This window comes from Lonchura striata, chromosome 2 (genome assembly GCF_046129695.1).
Source record: "Lonchura striata isolate bLonStr1 chromosome 2, bLonStr1.mat, whole genome shotgun sequence".
Lineage (NCBI taxonomy): Eukaryota > Metazoa > Chordata > Aves > Passeriformes > Estrildidae > Lonchura > Lonchura striata.
In genome coordinates, this window is record NC_134604.1 from 40,819,026 (window position 1) to 40,837,985 (window position 18,960).

An 18,960-nucleotide genomic window follows, 5' to 3' on the forward strand; every position below is an offset into this window, starting at 1 on the left:
GTTACTTTTCTCATTAAAATGTGTGCAAAAGATTAAAAAACCCACCTTGCTAAGCTTACAGTGTGTTTGATGAGTACAAAAAACTTGAATACTGTTTTAGGAAAACCATATTGAAAAGTTACCTAGCCAAATTTGCTGTGAAGCAATTTTTAATATCTGCCCTCCCCCCTCAAAATGTTTGTAACTAAAAAAAGGAATTACCATTAAAATACAGAGCACTTTTCTGTAAGTGTGATGCCTGTTTCTTTTTAAAGTCTCAAATATGATGTAGCAAAGTGATCAAATATGCTCTATGCATTCCCTAGAATGTTAGTACAGAATTTTTCAGCAGCTTATTATGTGTGCTAATATCACAACAATAGGGACTGAGGAATTCTTTGGCAATAATGTTTAATGCCTAACCTTTTATCTCTAATAAGGAGAAAAGGCTAAAAGAAGACAAATTTCCACATACTCTACAGGCTTAAATGCACTGGATGAGGTGGAAAACTCCAATTATTGCATTCCTGATAGACACTTGTGCTCTGTTTGGTGGGAATTTTCATTCGTCACTGGGGAATAATTGATTTTTAAATTTAGATGTTCTACTGTCCATCTTCCAACATAAAAGAAAAAAAATATTGCTATAATAAATCCCAGTAACAATAGCTGTCTGAAAAAAAGTCATTACTGTAGTTAATATTGCATTGTTAAATTATAGTTCTTCCTTTACTTAAAAAATATGAGTTTTTAAAAATCCAAATTATTAGTAATCAATTTATTTTATTTAGAAAGTTAAAGGTTAATTTTCTTAAATATACTGAAAGTAATAAAACACTGTAGATATATTAATCATACAAAATTCTATAAGAAAATCTATTTTTTCTGCTGATGGTATTTTGCTGCACCTCTTTATCTTTCAGTTTAATTAGTGATGCACAGATGCAAAGAGAATAAATCCATGCCATTAAAAACTTGTATGCATCTGGATTATTTGCAGCACTATAAATCATTAACCAATAATGCAATATAATTTAAAAAACCTTTGGGCCAGACTTTCAAAGGTATTTAGGTATTTGTAGCAGGTAGGATTCTACTACAATTTTCAGGAATTTAAGCATCAGTTCCACAGAAGAGTCAGTGACAATTAGAATTCTGCACAGTTTTGAAATACCAGTAGGTATTATTTTACATGTTTTGGTATCTAAATGGTTTTAAAAAATCTGGTGGTTTATCAATCCCTCTTGAAGCAGAGTAGTTTGATTTTATGGCCATAGGCTCACAGAAAAATTTGTATAAAATAATGAAGATGGGCGTACATAGTGTTGCAGCTGTAGCATGGAAAATACCAATGTGTGACTTTTTTGCTCACAGTCAATAATGAGCTGGCTTGCTACAGAGGTACATATGAACTCTCTACACCCTACAGACACTGGGTAATAATTTGTGTTAATGATTTTCATTGTAATACTGAGTAATGATTACAGAGTATGTCAACAAACAGCAGTCAGCTTCACAAACATAAAAAATAGATTCAGGCATTAAATGTAACTTAAATGAATAACAAACTTATCTCATAAATAGCTTCAAGAATTCAAAAATATTTCTTTTTACTCTGTTGAGACAAATAAACAGAAAATAAAAGCACATACCCTCTACCAAGTGTTCAATTTCTTCCTGTTAAACTTACTCTACCCATTTATCTTTTTTTTTTTCTTTTTTTTTTTTTCCTAGCCTGCACAGAACTTTTGGCTGCACAGCATTCAAATGGAACTCCATGCAGCCTGGCAAATGGACTTTTAAAAGTAGCCTCAGTCTCCTGCTCCTTGCCCATAAGAAAAATCTATCCTTAAACTAGCACTGTTTCACTGCATTGCAGACATCTTTTAAAACTTGATGTAGTTGCCTTTTTTCCATGAGGAGATAGATACTATGTGGAGAGTCAGATTGGAAAAAAGACTGGTAAAAAAATCTACTAGACATCTTAAAATTCCTCTTTTCCTGTAAGCTCAAAGTGATTTTTCTGCAGTGAAATACTCCTGAAGCTGCAGTGAAAATATTCGGTATCCTAGTCGCATTTTGAAGGGATGATAGCAATGATGGGATGGAAATCAAAGCATAAACTGCAAGGAGAAATAACTGTATAGTTTATTTCCAGGGTAATGTTTGCACTAGGATGCTCTAGAAAAAAAACCAAACATTAATAAATAGCTCCATTTTAATATACAATACTATTATAATATAGTCCATTTGCTTTTGTAAACACACCACAAGGCTTTGGATGACAGGTAATTCACAGGTTCAATATCCTTCATTAATTGATTCTGAATGAAATAGGGAGAACACTAATCAGAACTGATTTCAAGTGCTGTTTACTTGAGGGAGTGAAAATGGTATCTTCTCCCAAGAGGAAATGTTTATATTGCATTAAAAGACAAGCCCTGTGATATCCTGGGTCTCTCAGGAGAAACAGGAGTTTAATAAACTGCAAAGTATTTTCCTGTTGAGGTAGAACACCAGGAATACAGAGCAAATTTTAAGGAAACCACTTGACTGCAGATGTGCAGAATAGTGGCTCTCTTACCATAGCACTCAGTTCCATTCTCCCAGCCTTATTTTTGTTCCCACTACAGAAAGGCTGGTTGCCCATCTTTATTCAGCTTGATACAGGATTGATAAAGGCAGTTTGATAAAGTCAAGTGCTTTGGATCCAAGTCTGTAAAAACTAGTCTCCAATGTTCATTTCAGAGATAATTTTTGAGATCAGATCTTTATTGTCAGATTGTCCACTTTATTTGTTAGAAAGCTGTGGCAGTCTCTAAGAAAACTTTATAAGTACATAAGTATATAAATCCCAGATATTATTTCTAGAACAACTGGAAAGGTATATTTACCAAGGAAAAGAATGTATTTGAAAGAGAAGGCAGTGATACTCCAAAGAGAGACATAAGTGAAGACAGTAGCAAATCTTTGGAGGCAGATGTAATGCAGTGACAATAAAGCTGAAGAACAAACCAGAGAACAGTCAAACTGAGGAGGCAGCTTTGGAACTTCCATTCAGATGACAGAGATGCATTCTACCTCCAAAGAGAGTGGAAACCCTTACAAAACAAAACAAGAAAAGAAATGTAGGGTATCGATTGTAAAGAATGTCATTTTTTCACAAATTATGATTAGGATAGAGAAGGAATGTGAAGCCCTAAAAATTGTGCAAGAAGCAAAACCAAAAATAATGAACTAACAGGATTAAAAAAAATCTTTTTTAAGAGTTCCCTAGCTAAAACAAAGTAATCTCTTTCAGATAATTAGGAACAATTCAACATAAAGCAGCAGATAATAAAACAAAATTGCAATGGATATTTTAGAAATTGAAATTGAAATGGTATTCAATTCAAAACCAAGATACTAAGATTTATTGTTCATTAAAAAGAATTTAATTGGGACTAAGATACTTAAAGTGTCTATCAGCTGATAGACATCAAGGGCAGATGCACAGGTGAGAGTTTATTTTGTTTTCCTAAGGTAACCAGGACATTTACATGGGGCTAGTACATATATGCAAAATAGGATATTCAATGTATGGAAGACTTATACATTCTTTGCAGTTTGATAATTGTATAAATCTGGGAGGTCTCTGCAGAATATAAACCAAAATAATTTGTTATGTACTAACATCCTTTTAATCCACATGGGTAGTTTAAAAGGTTCTGATCTACATTCTAGGTATTTGTAGGGAAAGTGCAGTATTTCTGCAATTCTAATCAACAACAGCACTAAAAATATACAAATTCTCTAAACCTCTATCCTTCCATAGACATTTGGAAATGTACTTCTTGGAAAAACAGAGAGGAAGTTAGATAAACGTTGAATAAATTAATGGCTGTTCTTGCACATGTAGAGTAAGTAGTGATGAATGATGACTCATAATTGTTTCAGTTTCCCTTTCTAAAACTTACTTGGATTATAAGGTTTAGAAATATGCTGTCTGGTGAATGGGGTAATAAAATGAGGGTCCTGCTTAAGCAAGTTCTTGTAAGTAATTCCTTTTGTCATCAATGGGGAGAAGATCAGTATCTGAGCTATGTCTTGTTTTTGACCCCTTGCTTGTCCATATCCCTAGCTATGTGTGTGTGTAAAATAATAGCTGCATATAGAAATGAAAATTTGCAGTTTGTTATAATCTTTCTGTTTGCTGTACCACACTGTGGTTCTGTCATCTACAGCTTTTCCTCTATTCATTAAGTCTGCTAGTCTGCTTCACAGATAATCTTCCTTGACTATCACTTTGTTTCATCCTTTGCTGGTTCTCATGTCTGTACTGTATTTGCAAGTTGCTTGTTGCATTGGCTGAGCATCACCAACTGCACGTGGTTTGTAGGTTCCCAAGACAGAGACTGACCATGTTCCAGTTCTCATCCATCTCGTCCTACATGAGATGCTCTTATAAAATATAAATAATTTTTATTTTTGTCATAATTTTAAGAGTGACGTTTTAAATGAAACTTCATAGAAACTGTGTGCCTATCACATTCCTGGAATGTGTTAATGATCTCCAAAGCATCTGGAGTGAGTAATCTACACTCAGGATTGTTGGCTATATGATGAAATCATCTCACTGAAAAAAATTGCTTCTCACCCTATTCTGTTGCATTCTTCTATGCTTTTTTTTCCCTTGCATGGGAGTATCACATCTCACTAAACACCACCCCCTTCACTTCACTTTCCAGGTTTATCTCAACTTTTATAAATCTGATCTCATCAACACAGAAGGAAATGTAAATAATTTTAAAGCAGCATAAGTGAAAGTAAGAGTTAGTCTTATTTAGAGTAATTTCATGCTACTTCTAAGTTGTCATTCAGTATATTATATGATATTTTGAACTTTCTGTTGGGCTCATTGCTATTATACTAATGATCTGCTTCTAAACCATGATAATTTAAAAAAAATTTCCAACCAGATGAAATAAGAAATATTTGCACATCTGTCTTTGAGGCCATTGTTTCAGGCTAGATGCAAAATTTAGGCTTAATCTGGAGAAGGATATGATGAAAAATATTACAGGAGCAACTCAGAAGTCACTTTAAGACAGAAAAAAAATACCTTCTGCAGCTTGATCTTTAGGTCATTTGTCAGCATAATAAATTAATTATGGCCTAATAATCTACTCTTTAATTTTCTTAGGGTAAGACTTACCAGACAAACACAAAATGTGTTTTCTTTGCTCACAAATGAAGGGTTCTTCACTTTATGAACAGTTTTGATGTCACATATAGATCCAAGATATGAAAGTTTGTATCGTGGAGTGAATGTATTTCTTCCTGCTCCGAGAAGTAGAGAAGTATTTCAACTCAGGCCTTTGCCACTTATTTCAAGTCTGACATGCAATCAATCTTTTTTTTCCCAGTTCTTGGTTTCATTTGAAAAGAAATGTGTAATTTGTTTTCATGGAGAGATCTGACCTTCATAAAATGTAAACAATTGTGTGGTTCTGTCTTATATGAGTCAAATTTCTACACTGCAATTCCTACACACCAAAGCCCAGACACAAGAAAATTGCAAAAGGCAGCATCAACAATACTGTGAACTGTTAATTTCAAGATAACACACTGTGCTGGAAATCATAGTTAATGCCATGATTTACCTTCCAGAGTGATAAAGGAATGCTCACATTAATTGGTAATGAACAAACAATTGAGCTTAAACAGAAGTGTTTACAGATGAGGAAGATTTTTTTCTTTGTTGCCATCTTCCATCATTTTTCTACCATCTGATTTCACATGAGTCACTTTACATCAATGGAATGAAATCCAGGAAGGAATATGTCTAACTCCAGCTAAAGTGTGCAAGATCCAGAGAGAAATTTCATATCTATTTTTAAAGCGTTCACACAGGAGTAGAAATAACAGTTTAGGAAATTAAACCAAACATATCTATCATTCACCTCTTCAGTGGAGCAAGGGAAGAAAGATGAAAAAGCCTTATGGGGCAAGAAAAGGACAAAGAGATCCCTCACCACTTACTACCATGGGTAAAACTGGCTTGACTTTTGGGAAAACTATTTACTATATTGCAAATTAATAAGAGAGTAGGATAGTTATACATAAGAACAAAAGTAAAATAATTTTCTTTTAATTCCACTCATTTTCTCAAGCTGCTCTTCACTCATGATCCTTTTTCCCTGCCCCTCACTCAGTGCCATGCAGTCCTCCATGAACAAACTGCTCCAGTGTAAAGTCCCTCACAGGACACAGCTCTTGCCAGAAAATCTACTTTTGCATGAGTTCCTCTCCGCAGGTTGCAAGGTCTAGTCCAGAGCTGGCTTCTTTTTGAGCTCTTCATGAGTCACAGCTTCCTTTGTGGGATCTCCATCTGCTCTGGTGTGGGGCTGTCCATGGCCTGCAGGGTAGATGTCTGAGACACTGCAGCTTTCTATGGGCTCATGGGAGTGAGGAATCTCTGCTCTGGAGCCTGGTGCACCTCCTCCCTCCATTTTTTCCTCCAACCTCGGTGTTTGCAGGGTTTTCTCTCTCACACAGCTGTTGCTCTGGTTTTTCTACCTTTTTTTTTAAATAGGTTATCACAAAGGTGCCACCAAAGCCACTGATGGGCTCAGCTTTGGGCAGCGGCAGGTCTGACATGGGGGTAGCTCCTGCACAGAGGCCAATCCTAAAACATGCCCTGGCTACATAGAGCTTGCTTTGTAAAACTGACATGTGGTCACACTTCCCTCTTCAGTTTACTATTCCATCAACTTAGATAGAGCAGAGTTTTCAAATATGATATATTACTAGTAATGAATAAACAGATTAAATCAATAATTCTTGTCAACCACAGAACTAAACCTTTGGAAAAGAAAAGGCTAAGTTTCTGCCTCAATTAGAGCCGTTACTCTGCCCCATGAATTCTATTCCTGGATTTCTATTCTTAGCTTTCTATTCCTGTATGAACTTGAACAAGTCACTCGTCTTCTCTCTGCTTAGTACTTGGCAGAAGTTCTTCTGGGGTTAAAATCATTATTCAGTACATGTTATGATCACTATGTGGAAGGTCACTGTACAGGAATTACAATAATTATTTTTCACCATTAATTTAAACATGTTTGCATTTTGAAATAAAATGGAATTCATTAATAGTAAATAAACAATGCATAGAAATATTATTTTATGCATGATTAAGATAAAATTATCTTATTACGTTTGGCTGGTGGAGTAGAATTTGATTAAGCATTGCACCTAAATATATAGATACACACACATTCACCTGGCACCTGTTTCACTGTTAAAGGGGAAGCTGCTGCCTGAGCATCCTCATGCTATTCAAGGAGTCACAAACACAACACTTGAAACTTTAGCTGCAAAGACCAGAGTCCCTTTGCAGCAGGAGGCTCCATGAGCCAACTCCTTGCTCACACATGTGCTCACTCATGGACATGCTTCCTCCTTCTTTGGGTTTGAACTTAGGTTTTCCTTAGCAAAGTCTCAGGCACTGGATTTATAAAAATAAATAATAGAGCAGGTCAGCTCTAAATAACAGCAGCAGGTCAGCTCAAGCTGGGTGCCTCCAGAGAGTGATACAGAACAAAGAAATAAATCCCCAGGCAATTTTACCCTTATGAACTCTGCATCCACCTCTCACTCACTCTTCCCATGCCATGTGTGAGTTTCTTGTTCTAATGGTGATTTTGGAGTCCTTTAACAACTTCTTGTATTCTTTCAATTTGTCTGAGCAGGCATGTTGTCCACTGTTCTCATCTTGTGGAGTTACAGCTTCTGCTGGCAGTTGCAGCGTCTTGTTTACACTGCTGCTGCACCTGCTCTTTGGTAGAACCTGAGAAACTAAAAAAGCTCTGGATCTGGGCTAACCATTACTTGTCAACAACCAAAACATCAGTGTGCTTTCAATATTGTCCCATACTAAAGACAAAGTAAATCACTGTACTAGCTACTAGGATAGTTACTATGAAAAGTTACTATGAAAATGAATTCCTATAATCTATTCCAGCCAAAAGCATATCTACGTGTAAGTTCACAGCTTGCAGCCTAAGGCTTCATCATCAAAGTTACTCATGCTAAGGCAAACAGCACACTAAACACATAGTATTCTGCTTGTGTAACTCATTCTATACAACATTTATTTCAGCTAAACAACTAATATCTTTCAATGTTAACTCTCAATAGTCTCAGCTGACCATTGCACCTTCCTTTCATTCACTTCTCAATTAGTACATTGAAGAAAATGGATAAATATCAACTGGCTTCAACAAGGAAGGCTTTTTGTTGTTTTTCTAGATCATGTTTGTGGTATGCAGACCTATAGCATGTCATGGCATCTGCAGAGCAAGAAGGCTTGCTCTCTCTCTGCCTTCTCAGGTACAAAGGAAAGAAGTGATATCTCTTCTTTGCTTATACATTATAGTTGTTACACAATTTGCTTTTTCTCAAAATGAAACCAACAACAAATCAAAACCAACAATCCAAAATAACAGAGAAACAAAACAAAGCAAAACACATGGACCATAATATTGTCTACTTTGAATAACAAATTTTCTGAACAGACTGTCATTGTGCTAGTAAGAATTGCAAGAAAGCAGCTTTTTGCACAAATACACTCAAACAATGCTTATGAAGCACTTTGCATTTCAAAAGAGGAGTCAAGACCAAAGACCCATAAGATAGCTCCCACTCTCTGAAGTAACTTTGCAAATCCTATGTTTGAAAAAGAATATTTTGGATTTACTACTTTTCATGGATCTGAGGAGCTTTGGTTTATGTGTGACATTAATCCATTTTTACTCAGGCTTTGCTTCTTAGAGATATCCTTCCTATTTACCTGACTTTCCAATTGTTGTTGTTTACCAACTTTACCATTCTCCTATTGATAACAGAGCTCATGCAAACTTAGTCACTGTCTTCAATGGACTTCTTGTCTGAATGTCACAGGCCTCAGTGTCAACATCAGAGGCTGAAACAGTTGCTCAGTTTTCTCATGCCTTTCAAAGTACAAAGAACTCCTATAAAATGTTGGATTTTGTTAGCAGAATGAAGAGATATACACAAAAGCCACATCACCTGCAGTATTATACAGTTGATCATCTGGTTGCTGTGCTGCTCCAAATTTAGATTTAGACTGGTGATATTAGAGTTTGAAAAAATACATTACCAGAAAATGTATCCCCAAAGAGAGATATTTACATACAGGAGATTCCTACTATAAATTCTTCCTTGAGCTTGTATTGATTGCTGTTGGAAGTAAAAAAATTGGCTGGATTTACCTTCTTACTGTATCATCTGATGGGAAACTGTATGTTTACTTGCACAGATGCTAAAAGGAAGGAACAGACAGATAACAGGAAGACAGTCATTGCACTCAAAATGCAGATAGAAGACAAACTGTGCATGAAAATACTGTAACACAGTTGTTTACAAAAAGGAAAAAAATAAGAGTATGATTAAAAAAGGTCAATTCAAATGTGTGAGGACAACTAATAATTACTCAGAAAAGAATTTGATTAGGCATCATTAGAATTCATCAGCTTTTGCTAAAACTCCTTTCCTAATAAAAGAGCTGTTTAGGAAATTATTTTCTTCATTTTTTTAAACACAAAATGGTAAATTTGGAGAAACCTGACCAGATGAAATTGTAACTTTACTTAGTATCTGTTCTTCTTCTGGGCCAGGATTTCAGCTGTTGTATCCTTTACTTTGAGGTCTTCCAGTCATGAACTAACCTGATATTTCACTGGTGAGATCTAGTGTAAGTTGCATCTGTCCGCTTCATTAAAGAAAAGTACTAATGGATTAATACTACCAGAAAAATTGTACAAGTAATCTTTTCTTTATTTATGGTATTCATGTGTCACTAAAATATTTTACTAACTTGAAATAAAACCAGGCCTTTTGTGTACTCTGGACCGATAGTCTAAAAATCAAAGTAATATACCATCCAAACTTTCTTACTGAATGAATAATGCATTGAAAAATAATTTTATATTAATTCAATCAAAAAATCCACCTTCAATATTTAATTTGTAGTGATCAGTGTTTTCTGCTAATCCATAATGGTGTGGAGGTTCCAAGGCAATAATGTTATGTGCAGATCTCAGTACTCTGAAACCAGAACAGAAGCAGCCTGTTCAATGCTAAGAAGATGTAACCCTGAGGAAAGACTAATGAAGGTAACATTTATTTCTATGTCCAGTGAAGGTGATATTTGTTTTCAGGTACTGAGAGTAGCTATTGAACAGAAACAAGGAGTCCAGGAAATAAATATGTAGAACTTTCAGTCAGCCCATCACTTACATGGCTCTAACTTCCAATGCAGCAACAGGATGACAGGTGCATACATTTTTGACATGGTGCATGTATTTGTGTTTCCTTCCTGAAAGAGTCCTCTACCAAAATCTTTATTTCCCAAATGTTAGTCTATACTTTTTTTCTATTCTAAAATAGGATAATTTTAGGAAGGGTTGCTAATTGCATTTCTTGTAATTATCTATGTCATATATATATTTACCAGAAAATGATAAATAGAAAATATTACAGTAGTCTGGAGTCTGCAGTAGTTTATAAAGTAATTTGTGCTTACAATGTGTGATGTAAAAGAGTTGGGGGTTTTTAACCTCTCCTATAAGCATGTTTTTGAATTTTTGCAAATGGATTAGTCTATCTACAGACAAAATAGGCATGCAAATACCTGTGACCTGAGCTGAACTAATCTACTGTGATTCAATACCAGAACTCAACTGCAACTAATAAAGATTGATGGCAAAATGAAAGTTTCTGATCCACCTAATGAGCTTATTGGTGCATTTAGAACTATTAATGTGGCAAATCTTTGAAAATTTATGTTGGGATATATCTATTTGCAAACAGCAAGTTTGATGTTTACATTTGCAATTAAAAATGTTTTAGATATACAGGTTTTGTTCTGTAACTTGAATAATTTATTTGAAACTTTTTGATAGTTTTTTATTATTATTTTATTTTCTTTTTGCCTAAAATGTTTGGTTTATTTAAAAAGGAGATGATAAAGGTAAAACATATGCTTAAATATATAATTATTGAAAAGAAATAACCTGTTCAACTAACTTTATGTGAATCATTTTGGTCAATATTAATTACAGAGACATTGAGATGCATATTTTTCATGTTTAACTAAAGAACAGAACAGGAGTTGAATGCCTATTGCTTTCTTATGCCTAAGTGTGATTGGAACTGAATTTGCTCAATTTAATCAGAAATATTCCTGCATATTCTGAGCTGCCAGATGTGGTAAAAATCTTCATCAAAGTGATGTGTGATAAAATGTCATGTATCTGGCAAAATCCACTTTTTTTTTTCTGAGCTGTTAATCACACAAGGATTTGGAGTAAAAAGTTCTTAGCAAACCAGTAGTTCCAGGAGGACAGATGGAGGAGGAGGAACTACTTATGGAAATGATTGAAGATGATAGGACTCAGGAAAAATAAGTTGCATGGGGGAGCAGACATTTCAGGAGCCACAGGTTAAGACAAAGTAGTACAATAGGGATCAAAGCTCTGATTCTTGAAGCAGTAGCTGCCAAGATGCATATGTGCAACCTTCTGTTAAAGTCAATGGAGATAAGACAAGCAGTAGACCTTAATTCACCTTACCACAGGTACAGATTGAATTCCTATTTTTAAAGGTAGGCAGCAGAGAGTATTCCAGACTTCCATCTACACAGGGGTGGATGCTGTGACTTAGGATACTGGGGACACCTGGCTCGAGTCTTTCAGGCTGGAAGCTGAAGGCCAGGCAGGTAAAGAAGCCTGAGCAACTAAGCTGGTGTACATTTGTCAAACCCAAACCAATTCTTTCATCCTGTTTGTAAAGTTCACATTCCTTCTACACATTAAAGGCACAATGAATGTTTAAAAGTTGTGCTTTTATGAAAAGAGAAATCTGTGAAGTGGGTGACCTTATATAAGTGTAGTGCCCTTGTGGGTTGAACCTGGCCAGATGCCAGGTGCCCAAAAAAGCTGCTCCATCAATTCCCTCCCCAGCTGGGCAAAGGAGAAAATATATAATGTAAAACAAGTCTTTTTCATTACAGATTCAGCAAAAGTATATGCAAAGCTGACTATATACTGTAGTTCTCAAAACTGAAAAAATTTGGAATATTGTATTTATTTTTGTTTTGTTTTGTTTTTCTGAGGAAATTGGTCAGTGTTTCTTGTGCTTCATTTATGAAGCATAACTCATTTTAGTATATAGAGTTGCATATTCAGATCTTATGTGCACAGACATAATATAGATATGTAAGTAACTTGTGTGTATTGATGCATTAGTTCTGTTGGTTAGTGCACAGTCTTATCAACACCAGGGTTGTGGGTTTGATCTCCATAAAGGCTATTCACTGAAATGCTGGAGTTGATCTGTGTGAGTCCCTTCCAGCTCCTAATATTCTGTGATTCTGTGAAATTCCAAAGCTTCACTCTCATCTCTTTCCTATATTTCCTCTGAGAATCAAACCTTAGAGGTTTCTCTTCACCTTTATCCCACTGCTTTAAGTAATCTGTTCAGCATTTTACCTTATACAATGAGAATAAAGAGCCATGAGCCTGAAGCAATCAGAAGGGTGATTGCAGCAGTGGTAAGCTAGATCAAAACTAGCTCAGGCACTAAGTACAGACTGTACTGGCTAACCCAAAACCTATCTGCATTAGGGGTTATGCAGCCTGTAGAGACAATGTGGCTTGTGCAGCTGCCCCATGTAGACTGACCAGAGGTGGCTTGAGAACTTCTACAAACATACAAAGATGCCACAGCTCACCTGACTAAAAGCTCTACAGCCCCCTGGTTTGCTCTCTAATGCAGTGATATTGAAATAGAGCAACAGGTCCTACATCAAAGACACTGATGCTGCTATTTCTACTGTTTTAGCTGAAAGGAGAACTTTTAAGAAAATCTACTGTAATGTATGTGGTGTAGCTTGTCTGTTTTCCTCATTCACTCTCCTTTGTATCAATAGATATTTACATATAAATTGCTCAGAAAGATGTATTAACAACTAAGGATGGTGGGAAAAGAAATTATTTGAACAAATTGTAAATCCACCAGAGGTTTTTTCCCAGACTTAGAAATTTATATATAAAATGAAATCTCTATACTAAATGCAGTTCTTTTAAGTTGCCAGTACTCCTGCATTGGAAAATTATATCACTGTTGTAGAAATAAAACACTACTGAAAGCGATATAATTAATAAAACAGGGAAAGGTTCTTCTTATTCTGACTTGGTAGTTCAGTATTTATAAACGTAGTGGTTATTGAAGGGTAAAGCAGATTGCTGCCATATTGATTCACTTGAAAAAAAGCTTGAGTGGAAAAACAGCATGCAACAGCAAAATGTTGAGAAATAAATGAAACTGGGTTCAGAGAGAATCTGAAGAGGAATCTAAACTGAGGTAGCACAGTTAGACCAAAAAAACCCTGTTGAGACAAATAATAGAGGCAAAAGCAGAGTTGTGCATAAGCATATATAATGACACACTACTTTTCAAACAGCTATTTCCAAAGTTTTAGTTTTTTATGTATACCAGTGCAAATCAGATTTTGTAGAACAGATGTCAGAAGAATTAATTAGAGTGAGACAGAGATAAACAATTCCAGATAATTTCTATAGTCAGACAATCAGTGAAGAAAGCAAAAGAAGAGATACATCGATTAGCAGCAACCAAGAAAAAAATAATGATTAAAAAAAAATAGAAGTTAAAGAGGGGAGGACATGTTTTATAAGGTCTTGTGTTTTGTTTCATGTACTATATGAAAGCATTGATAATTCTTTTCAATAACTAGTATTAAATATATATTATATTAAAAATATATTGATAACAGATACTTGTTTTTTATTCATAATATATATTATAATATATGCCCATTAAAAATAAAGAAATACTTCCTAGCTTTCTTTGCTGCTTGTTTGCCTTTTTGAGATTTTGGGATGCATTTGAAAAGACATAGTTAAGTACTAGTCCATTGAAAAACTTGAACCCTTTTCTTTAAATGGAATCCAAGCATCTCCACTAATTATACATGTGCAACTGCTTACATTTCAAATAGAAAAAAAAATCTCTTTTCATTGTAGAACTCTGAATGAAAAGTGAGAATACTTAATCAAACTAAACTAAAATAAAACAACAAAGCAACTAAAAGAAACCCACAAAAACATAATGAAATGGTTTGGGACAAGATAGATTTATCTACTGCTTTCTTCTGCTTATTTTTTGAAAGATACTGAAGATCATCTGGAAACAGTAACAGTGTGTAGAGACTGTAGTGGAAACTACAGGATATTCAGTTTGGGACCACAAAACGTTTTGCTTATATTGTATATATTTAGAGCTGCAATTATCATACACCAAAATTCATTTTGCAACCTGAAATCCTTAAGCAATGATGTCTCTAATCATATGTTTCGGAGCCAGGTTGTACTTGCCTGATCATTTTTATAAATAACCTGGGAAAATCCCAGTACATGTATCAATACAAAGAATCATGTCTTACTAAGGAATGCTCCCAAATATCTAATGGATAAGAAGAAAACACTCCTGACTCTATTGCTTTTCTTCAAGAAGGCTGAAGAGGAACTTTTTATGAGGGCAGTGACAGGACAGGAATAAATGGCTTTAAACTGAAAGAGGCTAATTTTATATTACATATTAGGAAGAAATTATTTAATGTGACAGTGGTGAAACACAGGCACAGGTAGCCTGGGAAAGTTGTGAGTGCTCCATACCTGGAAGTGTTCAAGGCCAGGTTGGATGGAGATCTGAGCAACCTGGTCTAGTGGAAGGTGTTCCTGTCTGTGGCAGGGGTGCTTGGAAACATGACCTTTAAGGTCCCTTCCAACAGAAACCAATCTGACCCCCTGGCCAGTACATTGGTGTCAAGGAATGTAGGCACAAATTATTTTTCATTAGGGACTTCTCATGTGGAATATAATTTTTGGTAATCCAGTTATCACATGTATTAGCAGACCATACTATCCTATTTTACTGCAGCATTAAACATACAAGATTCATATTTCCAGTTGAGATAGCAAGAATTTATTATTATTATTTATTTAATTACTTATTAATACTTATTATTATGTGCATTTATGAAAGTTTGGAAAATTAAAGAGTAATTGTTACATGTGTTGGGTAGATCAGAAAAAAAAAAAACGATCAGAAGGCAGCATTGAGCATGTTGAGATGGCTGATCAATAAATCAAAATATATCAAAATTCTCTTTAAATGGTGAGGATTTCTGTTATTCTTTCTATCATTTTATCAGTTAAGAATATGATAGTTCTGCTACTTAGATTCACCTTTCCTATTTGGCAAGACAGTCAAAGGCAAATGCGAAGAGAAAATGAGGGGCAAAAGGAAATACAGAAAACATAGAAGGACATATGTGTTTATGTTTATATCCTCAGATTATCAGGGCCTTGACAGCAGATTTTGCCTTTATACTTTAGTTCCTCCTTCATTTTCCTCAATCTGAGATACTCTCTTTGGGCTTATTTCTTCTTATAGTGAGACAGATCCATCTATTCCTGTGCTGCTGGTTAAACAATCAGACTTTTCTTTTTTCCTAGTGAAGAAGAAGCAGAAGACGAGAAAGGAATTCACAAGTGGAGCAAGAGCAAAGTAGATCCCATAGGACTCTCAGCAGGGTTTCAATTAATTCAGCACTGCTATGTGCTGCCCATTTTTAGTCCTGTTAGAGCATCAACTGGTGGTCATGGAGGTCTTTAAATCATAAAACTAGAATCTTCAGAGAAATGCAGAATCCTAATAAATCTTCCTCTTCTCAGAAGTATTTTCCCAAAATTTTCTCCATTCTCTGACCATATCTAAGTGCCCTCTTTTCAACCTGTTTAAGAGATGATGGATGAGACATGAGCCCCACACTTCTATTATAGTTGTGAGTCCTTTGTGCCAGTTAATGTAGTCAGTTACCTTTCTTTTCTATCTTCTCTATCTCTTCTCATCTTCTCTATTCTTCTCTTCTCAATCATTGCATTGTTGTATTGTTGTCACTGTGAACATTTTATATGACAAAATTCATAAGCTTTTGTTTAGATTCTTCCTCTGTCCATGTGAAGCTAGTTTTTGGCACAGGCTGTTAGCCTCCCTTAATAAAAGCCATTTCTGTATTCTGTGCAAGAATAAGTCTCTGGCCCTGAGACTTACTCTTCATGTACCTTGCCAGCAGGAAGGAAGAGACTTTGTGTGCTGACATGCTGCATGATCTCCTACATAATGAAAATGCAGCAAATGTGCTTGAATTGAAAGGAAATGAAGAATGACAATAGGGGTCCTGTTATGTAAAATCCTCTTAGCTTTTGAAATGTCACTTTCAGTTGTCATGATGAAACACTGAATAAAGGAGGCAAACAAAAGACCTCCAACAAGGGCATACAGAAAGTATCATACATTGGGAGTGGGTTTCTGAAATGCTGGTGCCAAGGTCCAATATTAGGAGGGCAGTTGCACTACTGGGGGATACTATCCTCCACATAAGGTATTAAAATGATTTCCCATCTGCTTATTTTTAACATCACTTTGAGATGATAAAGATCTCATGATACTGGCTCGAGGGAGATGATGGTAGTGGTGTTAAAGAGGATAGGGAATAGGGAATAACTTTGCTTCCAGCTGGAAAAATCACCCTTTGTTAAATATTTTCATTACAAATTAATTGGCAGTGTAACAAACATTCATGACTATACAGCATGCAAGATGTTATACAGGACAGACTGGTGACCATTCTGGTCTGTGCAATAGAATGCACTAAAGCTGTTTAATTGTGAAGTTACCCATGAAAGTGGAAAAAAAAACCTATGTGCTGATATATTTGCAGAAGTACCTTTCTTTGAGTACACTTCTGCTTGCTTAAAAAACAAATTCTACATTAAATTAGGTAGAAAAATTTTGCAGATAAGGTGTGTATTTAAATGTCTAGTGATGAACTTGAATATTGCCAGACAGATATTTCAGTCATCTGTTTTCTTAATACATTTAAGTAAAAAGATACCAATTCAATTTGAGCTGTATCTTGCAAGTATAAGTTATAACTGCAACAGAAATACAATTAATCACAGTCGCAAAATATTATTTCCATGGTCTACCCAGGACTTAATTATGTAGCATGCAATGCTTCTGAAACTATACCTGCCACCTGCAGACACAATCGAGTAGGTAGGTGATGAGACAGTGTCAGAACTCTGTTACTTAGGCACAGGCTGTGAAAAACCTAGGATACACAATTTTTTTGATTATTCTACATGGAAAGGCATGTGATGTCTTTCAACTGCCCAGTTAACAAAATCCTATTATCTGTCTGAAAGTTCAGGGCAGAGGATCAGAGAAGGGAGAATGTGCAGTAAATATCTTGAAAGGGTGCACCAGAAGCAGATGATGTGGAAATACAGAGAAGGAGACAGAAGGTAAGAACCAGTCATCATCATACACTGGAAATAGGAAAGCAAACAGATGTAGTAGTAGGGTACTATCCACAAAAATATTTTTTAATTCATTATTATTGTCTTCTGTTGGAATGCAAGCAAGAGTTGCAGCTTAATAGTAATACCGTTTTTAGTAAAGTTAACGCTTCACTTTTAGCTTATTGCTTCTAAGAAAACAGAAAGTTAAAGAAAAGGTGCATTAAGCGTCTCCAGAGAAGAGAAAATTGGCTGTTCAATTGTAATATTTTATACATTTTGATGGTTAAAGCTAGGTTTTTATTGTTTGATTTTGCATATTTGCGGTGAATCTTGGCAATGTTGCTATTATATGTATGTGTGCTACCTGGATACAGTATGACCATACACTTATACATTGTACAGTGAAAACAGTGAAAACTTAATTACACAGTGGTCTATATTTATAATAAAAATCAATGTTTTAAACTGTCACCTATTATAATTTCAGGTTATTAACTGTACTTACAACATTTTGATGAATGTTCATGGTTAATTATATATGCTACATAATCCAAAACTCTATTATTTTTAAACTGTATTAGTTTTAAAGGATAATCCTTGGAAATCAAGTCCACAATAAAAAAAAAAAAACCATATTAAATGAGTCCTTAGATGCAAAAATCTGCTTTATACTTCCATTTGTATGTTGATTGCACTACAGCTTTATAAACACTTTCTTTAATACTCTATTATTTTTATGCTGGGAAAGATGCATGGATAAGTTATTGATCTGTAACTCATGCAAGTTATTAGAAAGGAGGAATGTAAATGTAAATATTGGTTTGTAGGTCCATGAAACAGAATATTTATGAGGCAGTCTATTTTTTCAACAAGAAAAGCCTTAAAAATATTAATCAAAACACAGAACAAAGTTCCAAATTCACTACTTTATATAAATGTTGATTATAAATTAAGACTTCAGCTTTAATTTCAGAAATATACAAGATTAAAGATATTATTCTAGAAAACAAGGGACAGAAACTGATCTCCCACTAAACCCCAGCAAAACTGAATTAATATTTGAGAAAACTTATCAAATTAATGAAAGGGTTAATTCTGTCTTTAAGTAGAGTCTGAAATACTCAAAGTTATAATTACCAGCATATGCATAAAATTATGATCAAAAACTTGAAGAAGTACAATTCTTCTGTACATGCACTAGCAGAGTCTCTATTCAAAATGTCACTGTGAGCTATGAAATATAAATAGCAGCTGAAATGTCAATCTATCCAAATACATGATCACGAAAGATTAGACTAATAGGATCATGGAATACCCTGAGCTGGAAAGGACACAGGAGTTATCAAGTCCAATTCAAAACTCCACTGAGGGAAATCTAAAAGTTAAACCATAGGTCTAAGAGTGTTGTCCAAATGCTTCTTGAACAGTGAGAGGCTAGGGTCCATAACTACTTGCCTGGGGAGCTTTTCCTGATTGTTGTTCACATTTTCAGTGAAGAACTTTTTCTCTATGTCCTCTTTGAACTCTTCCT

At 35.0% G+C, this 18,960-nt stretch overlaps 1 long non-coding RNA gene across 1 annotated transcript; it reads right to left on the minus strand.

Moving 5' to 3' along the window:
• Positions 1-15,958: 15,958 nt before the first annotated feature.
• Positions 15,959-18,609, minus strand: LOC110473743 (uncharacterized). Its single transcript, XR_002465924.2, has 3 exons — positions 18,567-18,609; positions 17,158-17,239; positions 15,959-16,022 (listed from the first exon to the last, which is right to left on the minus strand). It is a non-coding gene; the product is annotated as an uncharacterized LOC110473743 (long non-coding RNA).
• Between the last annotated feature and the right edge of the window lie 351 nt (positions 18,610-18,960).